Here is an 18,364-nt window from a genome sequence, read left to right on the forward strand (position 1 = left end):
GATACCTCCTGATCAATGTGGCTTCATGCCGCTCCGTAGCACAAACTATTGAATCCGACTGCCTAGCGTGGCCCTAGCTCACCATCACCTGCTGATTTTGCTTTACTTTTTATTGATTTTGAAAAGGCATTTGACATAGTGGACTGGGGATACCCCCAGCTGATGCTGACACTGGGGGGGATCGGGCCTCGCTTCCGTAAAATGTTCCAGGCCCTTTATTTCAACCCAATGGCGAGGGTTTGATCAATGGAGTTCTCTACCACGTGTGCTCCATTGGCTGAGGGACAAGACAGGGTCGTCCCTGGTCCCCGCACCTCTTCTTGCTTGCGTTTAAACCACTAGTGCAAATAATCTGTACTGACGCTCAGATAAATGGGTGGAGATGGAGTGACAGTCACAAAGATAGCATTGCCTTATGCGCAGAAGATATCTTTCTTTATTTGGCGAACCCCGCACTGAGCGGTCCCCTCTGTCTCCACCTCTTGCACTGCTTTGGGGAGGCATTAGGTCTTAGGGTGAACCCGTCCAAATACGTATTGGTGCCTGGGCCCCATCCTAGGATTGGTTTGATTGTCAGGACGCCATACCCATCCGTCGTCCTAGCTTCAAATACTTGAACATCTGACTCTCACTACAACCTGAACTTACCTGGTACCCTAACATAGAGCCTCTGACATTGAAAGCTAAAGCAGACCTCGCTAAATGACCGTCCCTCCCACTGAATGTAATGGGTCGCATAGCCCATTTATAAGATGATGATCTTGCCTCGGTGTCTCTGTCTTCCAGAATCTGCCACTCCTCGTACCACAGCCATGGTTCAGGGCCTCCAACAGGCAGCTGGCTCCTTTCTGTAGCACAGTTCCAGGGCCTGCCTTTGCACATTGTCAGCAAGCACCCTATGACTGTAGCTTGAGGATGGCCAACCTCTATTACTGGGCTTTACTAGGAATTCACAACTAGTTTAATGGGGGTTGGTCGGGCCCCAACTACCGATTGGAACTATTCCTCCTGGGATTTCCTCAAATTCCATCTATGCTTTATGGTTACCCCATCCCTAACTACACGACCTCCGTCACCAAAACTGCCCTTTTGGCTTGGAGGACAGCCTTACGCCATACTCGCAGGGACTCCAAACTCACGCAGCAAACACCTCTTTGGCAAGGTACCTGGTTGAAGGTATATCATAGGTGCTTGAGCACTGGGACCTTATTGGGATCTCGCAGCTTGGGGACATCTGGTCGGGGACACACATACAATCATTTTAGGAACTCCAAAATACTTACCCACTGTCCCATACACATTTCCGTAAATATCTTCAACAGAGACACCATCTTTAGTCCCACTCCCCGCAGATCAACTCTCTTCATGAGTACAGCCCACTAGACGCTAAGATTTTGATGGGTGATTTGGGCAAAGGGAGGATCTCCAAAATGTATTGTACTTTGATTGTCAATACACCGTCTCAGAACCTGGTGGGAAAATTGGTTGGGCCCTTGAGTATGACTATTGGTGCGATCCGCTGATGGCACCAAGGGTCATAAAAATTTCTTCCAGACTGCAGTTGATTTCAACATATTACCTCTATAGTCCCTATCTTTCCCTGGCTAGGCTTCACCGAACGAGGCTTCTCCATGAGCCTGTTTGTTCCCACTTTAGAGGCATTCCTTCTGATTTCTATATCACACGAATTGGGTGTGCCCCGAGATAAAAAAAATTCTGGACTTTAGTGGTGGGAGAACTAACCGAAGTGCCTGGGTGGGAAGTTCCTCTCTCCCCTTTAATGCTTCTACTGAGTGTCCTTGAGGGCTCTGGGGACACAAGAGCTGATCGTTCCTTCTTGGGGACAGCCCTTCTGATTGCCAAGAGCGATATTGCCACTCATTGGAAATCCCACTCTTCCCTCCCTCCCCCCCACTCCCACCCTTTCGCACTGGCGCCGAGGGGTGAACTGATGTGCACAGCAGGACAAGCATTGAAAATGCAATAGGTCTCGCCTTTGATTAAGTTAAAGCCATTTGCTTTGCTAATGGTATTGTATAGCAAAGCAAATGGCTTTTACTGAATAAAAGGCGAGACCTATTGCATTTTTAATGCTTGTTTACAAGGCTCTATGGAAAGGAGAACACACTGCTGCTTTGCTGTGTTACATAAACAAGGGCAAACAAAGCGCTCGGCTGATGTCTCGGGATGTGTTGATGGCACTTTCGCCACAGGCGACGCAGACGCTTATGTCTATTGTCGACACCCTTCCTCTGCTGCTCAGTGCTTACCGCGACCGCCTCGGGCATCAGCTGAGCAGGCCGCCTAATGCTGAGGAGCGCATTAGGTGGAGGCAGTGCGAATAAGAGACCAAGGGAGGCAGTTTAATGGATGTTTGGGCTATGGGCGCCATCTTTGCTCTTAACATTGGCCAAGGCGATATAACTCCTTGCACCAACTCGTAGGAAGAGGCATTGCTGCTGCAGCTACAGTTGCAAGGACAGGCAGCTCCTATTCCACTTGGGCATCTTTCTGCAAGTATAAGAAAAATTTGAGAGAGACCCCTTGACACACCGGGGGAATAGGGTACTTATAGACAGTGAAATCAGAAAATTCCCTTGGCGAAATTACTGAGAAATTAAGCCCAAATCTTAGTAATGGACACTACTGCTAATCAATCATAAACAGAACATTTTTATATATAAAATATTTGACATTTATTTGTATGTTAAAAACAAAGCCAGTAACACATTTAAAAACAAATTATCATTCCAAAAAATTGTTGTACAATATCATCGCAGTCACAGTTCATCTAAGATTCCTCTGCAATTCGCAAGTTCTCATGCTACACCTATTATTGCAAGCACAAAGTCTCAGCTAGATTAAAACAGTGACATAATAAAGTTTTATAATTAAAAATGGGGGAGAGACAAACATAGACAGTACAATTTGTCATGAAGGTTTGCACATCAAGACCATAATTCAAAACTCAATCTTAGACTCGATTGATTTGTGTTGTTCACAGGATGAGCTTGATTACTCGATTATGCAGTTATTGGGCATCGACGCGCTTCGATGGCTTTTTTTCAATAATGTGCCATCTGTCAAGACTGAAAAATGAGTCTCTCCTATTATACGTCACTGGGTGGTTGCCTCATACATGGGAATCCTGTTGGTAAACCTATTTGAGTCAGCGTCTTTCACAGAAACCACAAATTCACATTTTTAGGTTACATTTATTTTCCATTAGGGCTCTACAGGCTTGCACTTTTTCTCTCAATTAGTATACAGGACCAAAGGTTCAACTGTTGCCAATTGTCTACCAACACATGTCTAGACTTTGTTTTTGCAAACATATGCTCAACACATCGTCTAAGTCATATTGCTTTGCCGCATTTCTTAAACCTATTACTGTTCTTAATAAATAGTCACCAAAGCATGCATGATTTGAGCACATCTCATGTTAACAGTTATTTTCATCCATCTATATCCAATACTAATATGTGGGCTTCAAGACTCACATTTTGGAAAATCCGCACATCCTCCTTACTGGATGGTTGATTAAGAAATATCCCACTTATGATCTGGCATCGTCTCATATGATTGCCAAGATTGAGGTGTCGACTTATATACTCTCAAATATTATGTTGATTTACCTTATTTCATATCCTTTTCGCACTGCTCTGGATATATTGATATTTGCATCCTAGTTTGGAATAGGTCTGCAATATAAGTTGGTTTAAAAGTTAACGATATTTATTCTATCTACTTTCAGTTGATTTTTACTTTTTGTTGTGTTGTTTAATTACCTGAGGATCTTATTATTCACTCTATAGCACCCTCGCGACTTCCTTCGAAATACGCACAGTGGAAAATCTATAGAAAGATGCGCAATTAGCTCTGTTTTGTTATGTTTAAAATGTAGCCTACATTAGACCTTTTTACATCAAATGGACCTACTATTTCATATTAAAACTATACCTATTTAAAACGGTAATTCTTCCGTTCTGTCTGTTGTTTAACAGGACAATGGGGCACACCATCTACACCTCGAAGGTCGTTAGGCCTCCACCTTTAATGCACTTGACTCTTTTCCTAAGTGGGGAAAAAAAACCGCTAAGTAATTGCCATCGGGGAATACTGTTCTCCACCTCTACAAATGCCGTTCTGTGTACCTACCTAGTAACGCGGCACGCTGGTCCTCACTAGGGTGGATAATATTTGCCGCTTGTAGTCTTAAAACTGCCTGAAAGTGAAAGAAATTTAGGGGCTGTGTTATCTTAAAGTCCCTGGACCATAGATTCTACCTATCATCTAGTTTCAAACAAACGGGGATTAGGTCTCCTTACCGTGCGATATCTAAGCCTCAGTTTCTCCACACCCATAACACGCCTGCCTGCCACGGTCGTCTCCTTCCGGAAGTACTGCTATCTTAGTTCTATCTCTGAAACATTTTTAAACCGATTGTACTTGCCGCTTATTGGACATCCTCTAATGGATTCAGCTGTTTGTCATTACTTTGACGTAATCTAGCCCATTCGAGCTGGAGCGCTGCGCTCTGTATTTCTTCCGCGTTCCAAGCCTCAATTTCACTTCATATAGCACAGCCGATTCCAAGCCTCCCTCTGAGTCTACCGAAGCGTATTTCACGCCTCGTTTCCAGTTTTGTTGTTACCCATAGTTACGGTACCATGTTTCCATAATCCGGCCGTTTTATTTCACTTATGTTAAATAAAATTTTTGAATGTACATTCTGCCGCATTTGAACAGCACAAATAGATGCCAATATACCATATTTAATTATTTCCAGTCTTTTACCAAAACTTGTTCTTTTTGATCGAAGACACATTATCTTGTCATTACTAATTCTTTCTGCAAGTACAGAAGATTTCATATAAAGTTCTACTTAAGAATGTGCTCAGGACCTTTGTAGAATATTAACGGGTGAATAGATTGGCAGTATTTTTCTCTGGTAAAGGTGTCGTATACTCACTCGATATGGTCGACTATTTTCCGTTAAACAGATGATTCGCCATTGTAGCGCCCAATTTCTATACTCGCCAGTGAAATCTTGAACGAGGCTTGCAACGCACAGCCAGCTGCTAGAGCGACGGCAGGAGTTACGAATGGGTATACTTCCTGTTTTGTGAACCTGAACTACTGAAACCGAAAGTAACTGCTGGTTCTCGCCCCCTCACAGATCGTGCCGGGCTGCTGCTCCGCTATACTTGTTCCGTCCTGGTAAACGGCTAGATTGAGCAATGCCAGATTAACGGTTTCAGTGTCAGGGGACGTAGAGTGGGATGGGTGGAAAAAGCGTTGATTTACAGCACCACCTGCTGCGCAAGTAATACTGCGCACAGAGGCTCATCTTTAAGTGTGGCCTGCTGCACGGCAGAGTTTTAAATATACACACAAACACGTGTAAAGCGAGCTGTAGGAGACGCGAGGGAGGGCGGGGCATGCGTGAGAGACAGAAAGAGGACCGAATTCGGCTAATTACCGTTGTGTGGAGGCAATGACATCCGCTAAGTGCAATCAGGCTCCTGTCAGAGGCTCGCACTTCCTTTAATTGCACACAGCTAGCGCGTACCGAGGCCAGGCGCAGGTCCACCATGCCTCCGGCGGCAGAATATTACAATCGCTCTCCATGGTTCTAAACAAAGAAAGCAATGGTGCAGACAAAACGAGAGCTAATCCTTACCGCGTGCGACCTCTTATCTTTATGGGGCCATGTGTTTAAACACATGGCCCCATAAAGATAAGAAATCGCTTACAACAGAAGGAAAGCAGGCGAGCCAGTCTAAGTGGGCCGGCACAAAAGCCAAAGGGAGGCAACATAGATAGCTCATTTCCAATGGTTGGCCACCGTTTAGCATAAATGGTGACGCCAGCCAATGGAAATGAGGGGCGTGGCTCAAAGCCTTTTTTGTTCAGCACCTCATTAGCAATAAATCTCGCAGCGCGAGCAACTCATGTGCGCAGCAACGCTAGGCGAGACTAAAAAACAAGCATTGGCATAGCCAATAGGTCTCGCTTTTGGGACCTTATAAGTATTTAGTTATGCAGCACAATATCCTTGGTGCAACAACAACAGTTGCATAGCTAAACACTTATAAGGACCCAAAGGCGAAACCTATTGGCTATGCCAATGTTTGTTTATTAGGACGCAGATGTGCACACGATCAAAACACGAACACAAACTGGCCACGCTGGCAAGGATCTGGGAAACTCTTAGCCACTTCCATTGGTTCTGTACATAGCTGGCTACTGGGCGATTTGTTCAATTAGAAACACTAACTCTTTATGCCGGAAAAGGAACTATATGGCGCTAAAACCACACAACTTGCCCAGGCTGGCACAGTTGGCTGAGTAGGAGAGCTGGGATTACTCCCCGGCCTTGCTCTGGGAGTGCTGTCCATAACAAGGCAACTAGAGTTCTTGGAACATCGATCACGGAGCGCCTTCGCCTGTTCCTACTTTATGTAGCGTGCTCGCCTCTAGTAGCTGTGTGCGGTAAGGGGCATTGGGGAGATGGAAAGGTTTGTAGACGGGCCAGCAGATTAATGAGCCGGGCAATAAGTCTTGAGTAACCAGGAGTGGCGCATCCAGTTTGAGATGTTTATCTGAGAGTGAGGCATGACGTCATGAATCTCCAATACGTTTATAAGTGGGTCATGTCAAATGTTGGCAGAGGACAATGGTAGATATGTGCACCAATGTGGTTACAGCTCTTTGTATTCTGCTTATTTTCTTGGAAGATAAATATTCCTCTGAACAGAAAAAATGGTGGATCTGATTGCACACAGATAAACAGTGTGTTTTACCTCCCCCAGAGACAAAAAGTGGAGCGTGCATGAGCGGCCGCCGAGGTTAAAGTGAAAGCACATATGTTTCCAATTAGACTGAAGTCGATGAAGGGGAAGACATTAGGAACAAGAGCGGCCGGGAAACTGAAAGTACGGCCGGCCACCGGCCACCCATGAATAATTAGGGGAGGAGAAGCCGCAGAGCACACGCCGGGAGAAGCCCTTTGATGTGGTGGCGGCCGTGAAAAAATGCAATTAGGAAGGAGGCTGATGCGCGTGCTTGTTTGGTCACGTGAACTCAAGAAAAACCGCACGAAAAAACCCTTGGTTTCACGAGTATTTTGAGCACTTGAATTCTCGCCATTTTCCATTCCTTTGAAATGGAAAAGGCGAGACCTAAAAAGCCTACATGACCAAGGGCTGTTCCCTTAAGCATTGCTTGGTTTGGTGAAAGTGGCTGAGCCAGGAGATTATGGTTTCGAACTGGGATGTGAGTGCGGATGTTGTTTCATGATGTGTTCAATGATTGCCAGCACATTGAGCATCCACTGAATACCCTTCTCCGGGAAGCTACTTGTGTTTCCTCTGTGCAAAGAATCAATACAAATCTGTTTATTTAAAAAAAAGAAAATATATATCCAACACATTTTCATTGGTTAGTTCACCATTATTATAACTAATACCATGTGGGTAAACTGCTGGAGTTTGTTTTTAGCAGAATTCGTGGCACTTTGCAAACTTTAAATGTTTTGATTATGTGATTTTTATTATGTATGTTTTATTGTTGCAAGCTTGAAATCACGTATGGCCTGGAGGCTGTATTTGAAAATCCTGCGTGCAAACTTCCAGAATCACATTTCCCTTCTTTCAGGCGCCCTTCGACATCTCTTAGTTAAATTATTTAATTTTTAGGTCTCGTCTACCAGACCAGTTTTAGCTGTCTGTGGGGTGGGGGGGAAGGGGAGTTTCTTTGGACCTACAAAAACCTACAGTGGGCTTAGAGCCCACCTGTTGCTTACCCATTAGATTACTATATATTGTCACTCATTAGCGTTCATGTTATTTTATGACTTGCCTTAATCCTTTTTTGATTGCCCCTGCCCTGAACCATAATCCCCATACCATATTTTTGGTTGACTTGTATCCTCCCACTGTTCACAATTAGGGGGTACTTTTTAAACAAATTATTTTGATTGATTTTCAGCATAAAACATCAATTTAAGCCGGCAAAGGCCAGCCATACAAAGCAACATCATACTGATGACATAGATACAGGCATAATTTCGACAGCAATGTACACAGTTCGTTCGTTTCTTGCACCACTTCAGTTCCTTTTGGCACATCTTTGGTGAGGCCCAAGAAGAGTACAGTCTGCACATTTTGGCCCTCCTGTGGGTCCCTCCCCCATAGTCTCATCTAGCGATCTGTCTGCTGTATGGTTTTGCAGCGTGAATCTTTCTGGATTCACTATGCTGTGCATATTCCGCGGTCTTGTGGTTGGCTCCGGATTCGTAGTCCTTTTTTTTTTGGTTTTTTTTGTAGCCCTTGTGGGCGTCGGCGTCACACCTCCTCGGGTGCATTTCCGGTGACGTCGGCATGCTTCCTGCGGAAGCTCCCACTCTTGGGCGCCATCTTCGGATTCTTTTTTCCGTGTTTCTTTAGTTTCCGAAGCAATGGCAATGTTCTATTTAGGTGAGAATTTTTACCGCTTTGTCCTTAAAGTCTCTTACTTCTCTCCCTTCTTTCTTTTTTGGAAGAAGAAGACTAAAGAAGACTTCGCAGAACATTGACGAAGAGAAAAGAAGGAGAAAACCTCGAACTTCGACGATCGTCGACGTCCATGCGGTCAGGGAGGCCTGAACGCTCGAGGATGGACAACACGCCGTTCAAGTTCTGCCCGAACTGCAGACACAAGTACGCGCAGAAAGACCAGCATCCGGTTTGCAACCTTTGCCTACCGGTGGAACACAGAAGCGAGGACTGCAACGCCTGCTCCGTCTTCGCCCAGAAGACCCTTCGTGTGAGGAAGAGCCAGAGGGTAGCACACGCCACCCTCTAAGGAAAAGCCCCGACGCCATCGCTGTACGAGCTGGGGATGTCCTCAGAGGAAGAGGGCAACGCTGCAGCCGAAGACGACAGCTACACGGTCGTAGAGACCGATTACAAGAAGACACCTGATAAGGTAGGAGACTCGACGTCCCACAAGAACACGAGAGACTCTGAGTCTCGAAAGTACGAGGGCAAGAGCCCCAAGGCGCCGACGCAGCGACATCTGCCGTCCGCGACCACAAACAGGCCCAGCGGATCCTCGGAGAAGGAGTCCCTGGCGCCGAGAGCTGTTGAACAGCAAAAGGCGTCGAAGATCGTCGCCGAAAGGGACCGATCGACGTCGAGGGAGAAAGACCCTAAAGCCTCGGCGCCGTCCAAGGACCCGAAAGCCAGTTCGACGTCGAAGTCATCGACGCCGAGAATCTCGCCGCCGAACCAGGCGACGAAGAGAGGGGCCGAACGTTCCGAAGCCGAAAACGCAGCCGAGATGGAAAGGAAAAAACATCGGCTAGAAGCCGAAATGGCAAGCCTCTTGCAGCGGAGAAAAGATTTCGCCGCCGAGATGAGTGCCTTCACGATTCCACACAAGACCAAGCACGCCGTGCTAGATCTGGTCGAAGAGGAAGAAGAACATGTCGACGGACATGGGCCTAGCGACGAGATGGTCAACGACCAGGAAGGTGAAGAGAATCCCTACGAGGATTACAGCTATGAGGAGGAAGAGGGCAGTAGGTTGGACGCCGAGTCGGCCACCTCTGACCCACACGAGGAGGATTACCTAGATGTCGACACCGAGAGCCCGGAAGAGGCGGTCGACTCATACCCCTCGAGGCCCTCGCCGCCGGACGACATCGGGGCATACAACTCGGCGATACAATCTGCCGCAGCTGCTTTCAAGCTAAAGCTCGACGAGGAAAGGCAGAAAGCAGACTTCCTGCTAGAGACTTTGCTCCCAACACAAACAAGAAGCCATTCCTCCCAATGCTCGAGAGCGTCTTGGCTCAGGGAAAGGAAGCGTTCAAAGAGCCCGCAACATGCAAGGCGGTAACTCCCAGAACAGAGAAAAAGTACAAACACTCCTCAAAGGACCCGGCCTACATTTGGGGCGAGGTCTCCGCAGACTCCATTATCGCGGCCACAGCTAGGAAGAGGGCGTGCGTATCCACTACCTCTGGCCCACCACCGGATAAGGAGAGCAAGAGGATGGATCTGGTGGGGAGAAGAATCGAACGGAATGCCGCGACCCTCTGGCGCATGGCTAATTCCAACGCCCTGATAAACAGGCACATGTACCAGATCATGGAGGGGCTGGGGCAGTTGGTGAAGGACCTACCCCAGGATGCCAGGCAGAAGGCCGAAAAATTGATCGAAGAAGGGAAAAACGCGGCAAATTCTTGCCTTAAGACGGCCCTGGACGGAGCAGACACCGCCCGCAGGCTCATGATGATGGGTGTCACGGAAAGGAGACACGCCTGGCTCAGGATCTCAGGGTTCAAACCCGAGGTGCAACACAGTATCCTGAACACACCGTTCAATGGCGAAACGCTTTTCGGAGCAACAGTTGACGAGAAACTCTGCCAACTCAAAAAAGATAACGAGACGGCAAGATCCATGGGGGCATTGCAGTTCAGAGGCAACAAAAGAGGCACCCCGTCACGGAGGCCCGGCGGGAAAGGTGGAAACCAGCCAGGTACATCGCACCAGGCTTTCCAGCAAACGCACCAGGCGGACTCGCAGGCTCAGCAAGGTCAGCAGAAGCAGTCCTGGCAGTACCAACCAAGAGGTCAGTCCTTTCGAGGGAGAAATGGACGGGGCCAGAATAGAAGAGGGGGGCAGCAGCCCACCTCGAAGTGACTTCAAAGACCTCCGGGTGCCCGACAACAGAAAAGATCCCAGGGGGCACCACGTACGAAGGGGTCAGGACAATCTAAACACCTACGACCACATGACACCAGTGGGAGGAAGATTACGGTTTTACCTCCAAGAATGGAGGGAAATAACATCAGACAAATGGATCCTAAACATTATCCAATTCGGATACTGCTTGGAGTTGGAGAGAAAGCCAACAAGCAGAAAACCAAGGGGAAAGCCACCAGCAAGAGAACAGCTGGCGAGGCTTCAGAAAGAAGCACAAGAACTTCTACAAAAACAGGCCATAGAAAGAGTTCCCTTCAAGGAAAGAAACAAGGGACTTTACTCAACGTACTTCCTAGTACCAAAAGTAGACGACAAAATGAGACCCATCCTAGACCTGAGGTTCCTCAACAAATTCATAAGAACACAAAAATTCAAGATGACCTCCCTGCAGGAGGTGCTACCGCAATTGCAGGTCGGAGACTTCATGGTCACGATAGACCTCAAGGACGCCTACTTGCACATACCGATGAACGAGAAGCACAAGCATATGCTCAGGTTCACAGTCGGAGGAGACCACTACCAGTTCACAACGCTAGCCTTCGGACTAAAATCAGCACCGAGGGTGTTCACGAAGTGCCTTGCGGCAGTCGCAGCACACTTACGAAGACAGGGGATACACGTATACCCTTACCTGGACGACTGGCTGGTGAAAGCAAACTCGTACCCGAAGTGCAAGCAACATGCACATACAGTGACGAGCACGCTCATAAACCTGGGGTTCTCCGTCCATTGGAAGAAATCATCAATGGAGCCGGAGCAAGTGAAGATCTTCCTGGGGGCAGAGATCAACACCTTACAGGGCAAAGTGTTCCCCAGCGAGAAGAGAGCAAGGGCACTGGCCAAGGAAACTCGCCTCTACTGGAAGGGACAAGCTCGGACAGTGAGGACTGCAAGCAAGATCATGGGGATGATGGCATCATGCATCCACCTAGTGCCGAATGTGCGGCTCCACATGAGACCCATGCAAGAATGGCTCCAGGAACAATGGTCACAGGCTTCTGGCAGTTGGGAGGATCTTGTGGTGGTGATGCACGCAGTGCAGCAGGAGATGACATGGTGGACCATGGAGAACTTAACAAGGGGAAAGCCTCTAACACCCCCAACTCCGACAGTGACCATCACCACAGACGCATCCCTGAAGGGATGGGGCGCTCACATGGAGGAACTCAAAGTGAGGGGTCTTTGGACGCCAGCAGATGCGACAAAGCACATCAATTACCTCGAATTGAAGACCATCTTCCTTGCACTGAAAGCCTTCCAGACAAGACTGTACAGGCAAAGGGTGTTGCTGCAGACAGACAACACCACGGCGATGTTCTACATCAACAAGCAGGGTGGAACACAGTCAACAACGCTTTCAACGCTGGCACAGGAGATATGGAGATTGGCCATCCCTCTCCAGATAGACCTGCTAGCCATACACCTACCAGGGAAGGAGAACATTCAGGCAGACTGGCTGAGCAGACAGACATCGGCATCCCACGAGTGGGAGCTCAATGCTCAGGAGACAAGGTGGCTGTTCAACAGGTGGGGAACGCCATCAGTGGACCTGTTTGCAACACGCCAGAATGCGAAATGCCGAAACTTCGCATCCAGACAACACGAAGAAGGGTCCCTTGGGAATGCCCTATGGATAGATTGGTCCGGGACATTTGCTTACGCTTTTCCCCCGATACCACTGATGCACAGAGTACTGAGCAAGTGCAGAGCGAGCAACATGACCCTGATACTGGTCGCGCCACAGTGGGCGAGGCAGACATGGTACTCGCAGATCATGGAGATGGCACAGTGTGCACCCCACAGATTCGCCAGAAGAAAAGACCTGCTCTCCATGCAGAACGGAGAGGTGCTGCACCCAGAGCCAGAGAGCATGAGCCTAGTAGCATGGCTCCTGAGGACAAAGAGTTTGCACATTTGAGACCGCCAGAGAGCACCCTCAGGGTCCTTCGGGAGGCACGAAGGCCCAGCACACGGAGGTGCTATGTCGCAAAGTGGAAAAGATTCACGATGTGGTGCAGGCGGGAAAGACTTCACAATAAAATGAAGAAGGACTCCACAGTGCTAAAATACCTGACGCACTTACTGGAGAAAAACCTCAGCTCGTCCTCCTTGAGAGTTCACTTGGCAGCTATAGTGGCCTACACAAGGGGTGAGATGGGCAGAAGCTTCTTCACATCACAGGTTGTCAAGAGGTTCCTGGAAGGAGCGAAGAGGATCGCACCACCCAAGCGTGTGCCGCCACCGGCATGGAACTTGAACGTAGTCCTGACGAAACTCATGAAGGAGCCCTTTGAGCCACTTCACAAGGCCTCCTTACAGATGCTAACTATGAAAACTGCTTTCCTGGTTGCAATAACGTCCTTACGCAGAGTTAGCGAGCTGCAAGCGCTAACGCTACAGGAACCCTACTTACAAATACACAATGATAGGGTTGTGATGAGGACCGACCCACACTTCATGCCGAAGGTGGTATCCAAATCCCACATGAACCAGTCCATACAGATACCGAGTTTTTTCCAAAAACCAACCACTAGCGCAGAGCGAGCTCTGCACACCCTAGACGCCAGAAGGGCGGTCATGCATTACATTGAAAGGACAAAAGGACACAGGAAAACGAAACAGTTCTTTGTGTCGTTCGCCAACAGTTACATGGGCAAGGCAGTAACTAAGACCACTATTGCACGCTGGATCGCGCAAACAATCCAACTCTGCCACAAAAGGGCAGGACAAGAACTGGCAGAGGGGGCACGTGCCCACTCCACTAGGAAGAAGGGGGCTACAATAGCCTTCCTGGCCAATACACCCATACAAGACATATGCCTGGCGGCAACATGGGCTTCGGTGCACACATTCACGAAGCACTACTGCGTGGATGTTCAGATGAACAAAGAAGCACAAGTCGGACAAAAGGTGCTCCAGCATATATTCAGAAACCAGAGCTCATCTTCCACCCAGCTGCCACAGAAATGAGAAACCGCTACAAAATCTATGCACAGCATAGTGAATCCAGAAATATTCACGCTGCAAAACGAATAGATTCTTACCTGTCGGTGTAGTTTTGCAGCTTGAAGATCTTTCTGGATTCACTAGCGAACCCACCCACCTCCGCCAGAAAGATGAGGCTGGAGAGAGAAGAGGTGGTCAAAAAAAAAAAAAAAAAAAAAAAAAGAAAGAAGGGAGAGAAGTAAGAGACTTTAAGGACAAAGCGGTAAAAATTCTCACCTAAATAGAACATTGCCATTGCTTCGGAAACTAAAGAAACACGGAAAAAAGAATCCGAAGATGGCGCCCAAGAGTGGGAGCTTCCGCAGGAAGCATGCCGACGTCACCGGAAATGCACCCGAGGAGGTGTGACGCCGACGCCCACAAGGGCTACAAAAAAAAACAAAAAACAAAGAAAAGACTACGAATCCGGACCCAACCACAAGACCGCGGAATATGCACAGCATAGTGAATCCAGAAAGATCTTCAAGCTGCAAAACTACACCGACAGGTAAGAAACTATTCGTTCTTGGATGCTCGGGTCTGTCTCTGCTGTGTCCGTCTCAATCTTGTGCGCTCTATCTAAGAACTGTTACTAGAATGTGCTTATGTCATAGTGCATCTGTGGAAAGGCTTGTTGTTACTTGAAACCGTGTGTCATTTAATACTGTGGCTCAAAGTTGGTGGTTGAGATCTTCTTTAAGGAATAAACCTGCAATTTCCAATTACATTGAGTTTGGAGTCTTCTTCAAAAAATCCAACACCCACCCACCCCTCATTGTTTTCCCTCACATGCCCCTCATCGGCCTCGCCCTCACCATCATGGTCTTATAAGAGTTAATGTTAAGTTTAGGGTTTTTTGGGTATTTTTTTTGTTTGGTGGCCTGGAGCTTCTGTTTGCTGCCGAGCCACTTAGCCTTGCCAAAACAACTTTTGTGCTAATAGAATCATTTACATTTTTCGTTTTTGCTGACCCAAGAATGTCATTCACCATTTCAGATCAGAAAACAAAAAACTGCATGGCGGAGTAGGTCAACCCACTTAAGTTATTGGGTAACTTTCTTTGTGAATGACTGTAATCTTCCCTTTCACGAGGAGCACATTTGCTCCCACAGTAATTCCCATAAGTGCCAGGAACTATTGTGGCAAATTGTGCTTTTGCTTTTTGTGACAAAAAATATTTTTGCCCAGACTATTTTTTTAATCATTTTTATTATTATTTTTCTTAAAGATTGATGCGGGCCTAGCAGCTTCCAAACAATGTTTCTCAAAACTCATGTCAAAATAAAATAAGCACTGACAAATCCAAAAGGCTTGCAGCAAATGCCAGACCTATCAGCTTTGCCAATGCTTTTTTTGATGTGTGTGGTATTCTATTTTGGGATATGTCTCCCGTTACATGGGACAGTATCTCTATGAATCATTTATGAATGCAAGAATGCCATTGTAATTCAGTCCTCCTTGGGCAGGCAAGGAAGAGCGTGTTGAGTAAACACCACTTTGTTGGCAAGCAATAAGACACATCTGCGTTTTTTTTTTTTAATTTCAGAAGTTTTTATTGGTAGTTTCAGAATAAGAAAAAGGAAAAATGCCGATATGTGTATATAATGGTACATGAATGCAAGGAAAAAAATGGCTGTGGTATATGGAATTAAAGTAGTGGTTGCAACGTTGACAATTGAATGGAAGACAAGAAGTACAAATAATCAGTAGCCTAACATAACATTATACAACGTAACTAATGAAATCCTAAAATAGAATGTACATATCGTGACAATAGGATTAGTAGTATCACACATCAAACATTTGATCCACAGGTTGATGAAGCTTCTGACTAGCCTGTCTAGTTAACCAGCTGTGTAGAAAGGGAGGACCAATATTAATTGTATTTATATATATATATATGGTTAACCAGGATTAATATATATGATATGTTAACCTGCTTGAACTCCTCTTCAACACGTAGCTATGGCAGGACTGTCTTAGGATGTCTCTGTGTTCCTTTAAAGACAACAAGGTAATGTGCATAGTTTTGAGCACCTCGCACACATGCTGGAACCGACAATCAATAAATCAATCGGGGATTTGTAGAGCTCACTACTCACCTGTGACGGTCTCAAGTTACTGGTTCTTCCTCATCTTCCGTTTTTTTTTTTTTTACAGGCTCTTAAACAGGCCTTCTGCAAGTTTACAAGCATTTGCAACGTAATAGGTCTCGCATTTACCAGAGTTTGAGTTTGAGCTATTGGCTTTGTGAATGACAATGCCTTTTATTTATTTGTTGTTTTTACAGGTTGTTTGTCTACCACGGAGATGCAAACATGGTTTTTGTCCGAAGTGTAATTTGATCTCAAGTCGTCCGATTCTGGTCTTTGTCATGGAAGTGGAAGACAGAGGGTGTCCAGAAGTCACCTTTATGCAAGCTATCCTTCAACAGTAAGCACCTGCTTGGTGGTTTTAATTTTTACCCATTGCCAGAAGTCCTACATTTCTGTTTAAGACCTTGAGATTCGTTAGTATACATTGTGTAATAGGTGAAGGGGAGCATAGAGGGCAATAAATAGCAGTCTACACAGTACATATCCTCCTTTTTGTACCCTCTATAAGTTGAAGATTCAACGAACATCATTAGAGATAAGCGACAAGTAGGAGGTGAACAATCACTAGAACGTGGTGCTTTTATTATACCAGAAAGAGTCTGAATTACATATAAAATTACTTTCCTTAACAGTTTTAAATCAAGGCACAAGTGAGATCAGCAGGACAATGTGATAAGATTAAAGTAGTAGCTCTGAATGGAGACTTGTACTTTTGCATCTTCTAACAGTGGAAGGTTGCACTGATTAAACTGTAAGTGAACAGCACATGTCTCAGGTAGGGAAGGATGTTATTAGTGTGGCAGCAACAATGTATCTAATATCCTATTTTAATCTTTTCAGTTCTAAATAGGAGGGATGTTTATACGATGAGTATAACCCAGTTAGTAAAGCATTTGATAAGAATTGTTTTCATGCCCTTTCGAGGTGAGAATTCTCATAGATAAATGAAGTTTTGGACTGTCAGGAGTGATGAACCTTTAGATTGACATAATAAGATGGTGTCTCTTGGAAATGTTAGTGGATGACCCGAATATAAAAAGGGGGTGGTGGGTCCCTGAGTAGACTGTAACCCTGTTGTTGATACGGCAATAGCCCTCATAGGGATCAGAGTAGTGATTTTATGATGATTATTTATAAAATTTAAATTAATATGATTCAAATTTTCCTTCTTGGTGCCATACGGGTAGAATTTTAATGAGTAAGTACGTTTTTGTAACTACTTTTTGAGCCCTAGATTGAATTGGTCATCAAAAAGCATATCATGGAACAAGAATGTATTGATGAATATGTTGTCTCTTATTGTGTGTTAATGAATGCGTATTTAGCTCTGTTTTAATGTTTATATTGTGGGTATTGCAGTTTAAAGACTAAGGTCTAAATAAACATTGCTTTTGACTGACAGAGTACAATTGAGAGAAAACTTGTATATAATTACTTGTAACCACTTTTGGGGCTGGTGTCAGTTGTATATCAGAATTTGTTATTTCTAAAATGTTTTTAATTTTAATTTGTGGAAGAGAAACTAAGCCATTCTATGATCTAGGAAGTCCTATGTGAGTTTAGATATTTATGAGCCTCTTTACATTTTTATATATTGCAGGGTGAGTGTGCACCATAAAAGGGTCTGTTATTTAGATATAGAGTAACCAGAACCTAACCTGTTTTGTCTAAATGGGATACGAGGGTGAAATACTTAATATACAAGGGATATCCGATCTTTTTCATTACCACCACGATGTGATGGGGTTGGCAATTCATTGACTAAGAGCCAAAATATAATATAAATGATGTACTTTGTTTGAGTTAGTCTGGTAGATGAATAAGAGATGTGTAATCAGATATGGTTGTATTTGATGATTGCCATAGACTGAAAATCAATGTATTTTAGAACACTATGAATATAATTATCTGATCATGTAAATGGAGCTTTTGGTTTTAGCTTTTGAGGTTTATGTATGATGAATTAAGTTTTGATTGATGTATTTTGTATTTATAAGAGGGTGTGTGCTTATTTTATATTTATTGTTGATTGTTTAATATTGTTTTTCTATTTTGTTAGTAGCTTTTAGTTATAATTTACAGTATAAGTTTAAAAATTATTTCGGAAGAATATATAGTTTAACAGTCCTGAAGAAGGTGGTTGAAAAGTAGTTTCCCCCCCGAAACGTGTTGGTGAAGATTAGTGACATAATGCACAAGCACTGATTATTGGTTTACATTTTTATGATTGTACTGTGCCATCTTTTGGTGGATATGTATTCGTTGGAAGGCTAATGTACTTGATTTCTAAAATTGCTACCTGTTTGTGAAAATTGTCTTTATGTAGTTGTTAATGGTGTAAACATATAACAAAAACATTAATTGATGGATGATTTTTAATACAATAATACATATTTAACAAGAATGTTTAGAAATTCATGTGGTTGTTTTTACAGTGTTCTCAGAATATGTTTTCAATAATGTGCTTCAAAATTGTCGCAGTAACATGGGCAACGTCTTGTAAATTATATGGTTTATGATAAAAGTGTG

At 45.1% G+C, this 18,364-nt stretch overlaps 1 protein-coding gene across 3 annotated transcripts in view; it reads left to right on the forward strand.

Moving 5' to 3' along the window:
• The window catches only part of HDAC4 (histone deacetylase 4), a 1,308,595-nt gene that overhangs the window by 68,914 nt on the left and 1,221,317 nt on the right, over nucleotides 1-18,364 (forward strand). For all 3 annotated transcript variants that reach the window (XM_086956254.1, XM_086956256.1, XM_086956255.1), the window contains exon 2: nucleotides 16,030-16,172. The gene's annotated coding sequence lies outside the window, so the exon portion shown is untranslated. The remainder of the gene's footprint in view (nucleotides 1-16,029; nucleotides 16,173-18,364) is intronic.

The sequence above is a fragment of the Lissotriton vulgaris genome, chromosome 2_1, assembly GCF_964263255.1.
Source record: "Lissotriton vulgaris chromosome 2_1, aLisVul1.2, whole genome shotgun sequence".
In the NCBI taxonomy this organism is placed as follows: Eukaryota; Metazoa; Chordata; class Amphibia; order Caudata; family Salamandridae; genus Lissotriton; species Lissotriton vulgaris.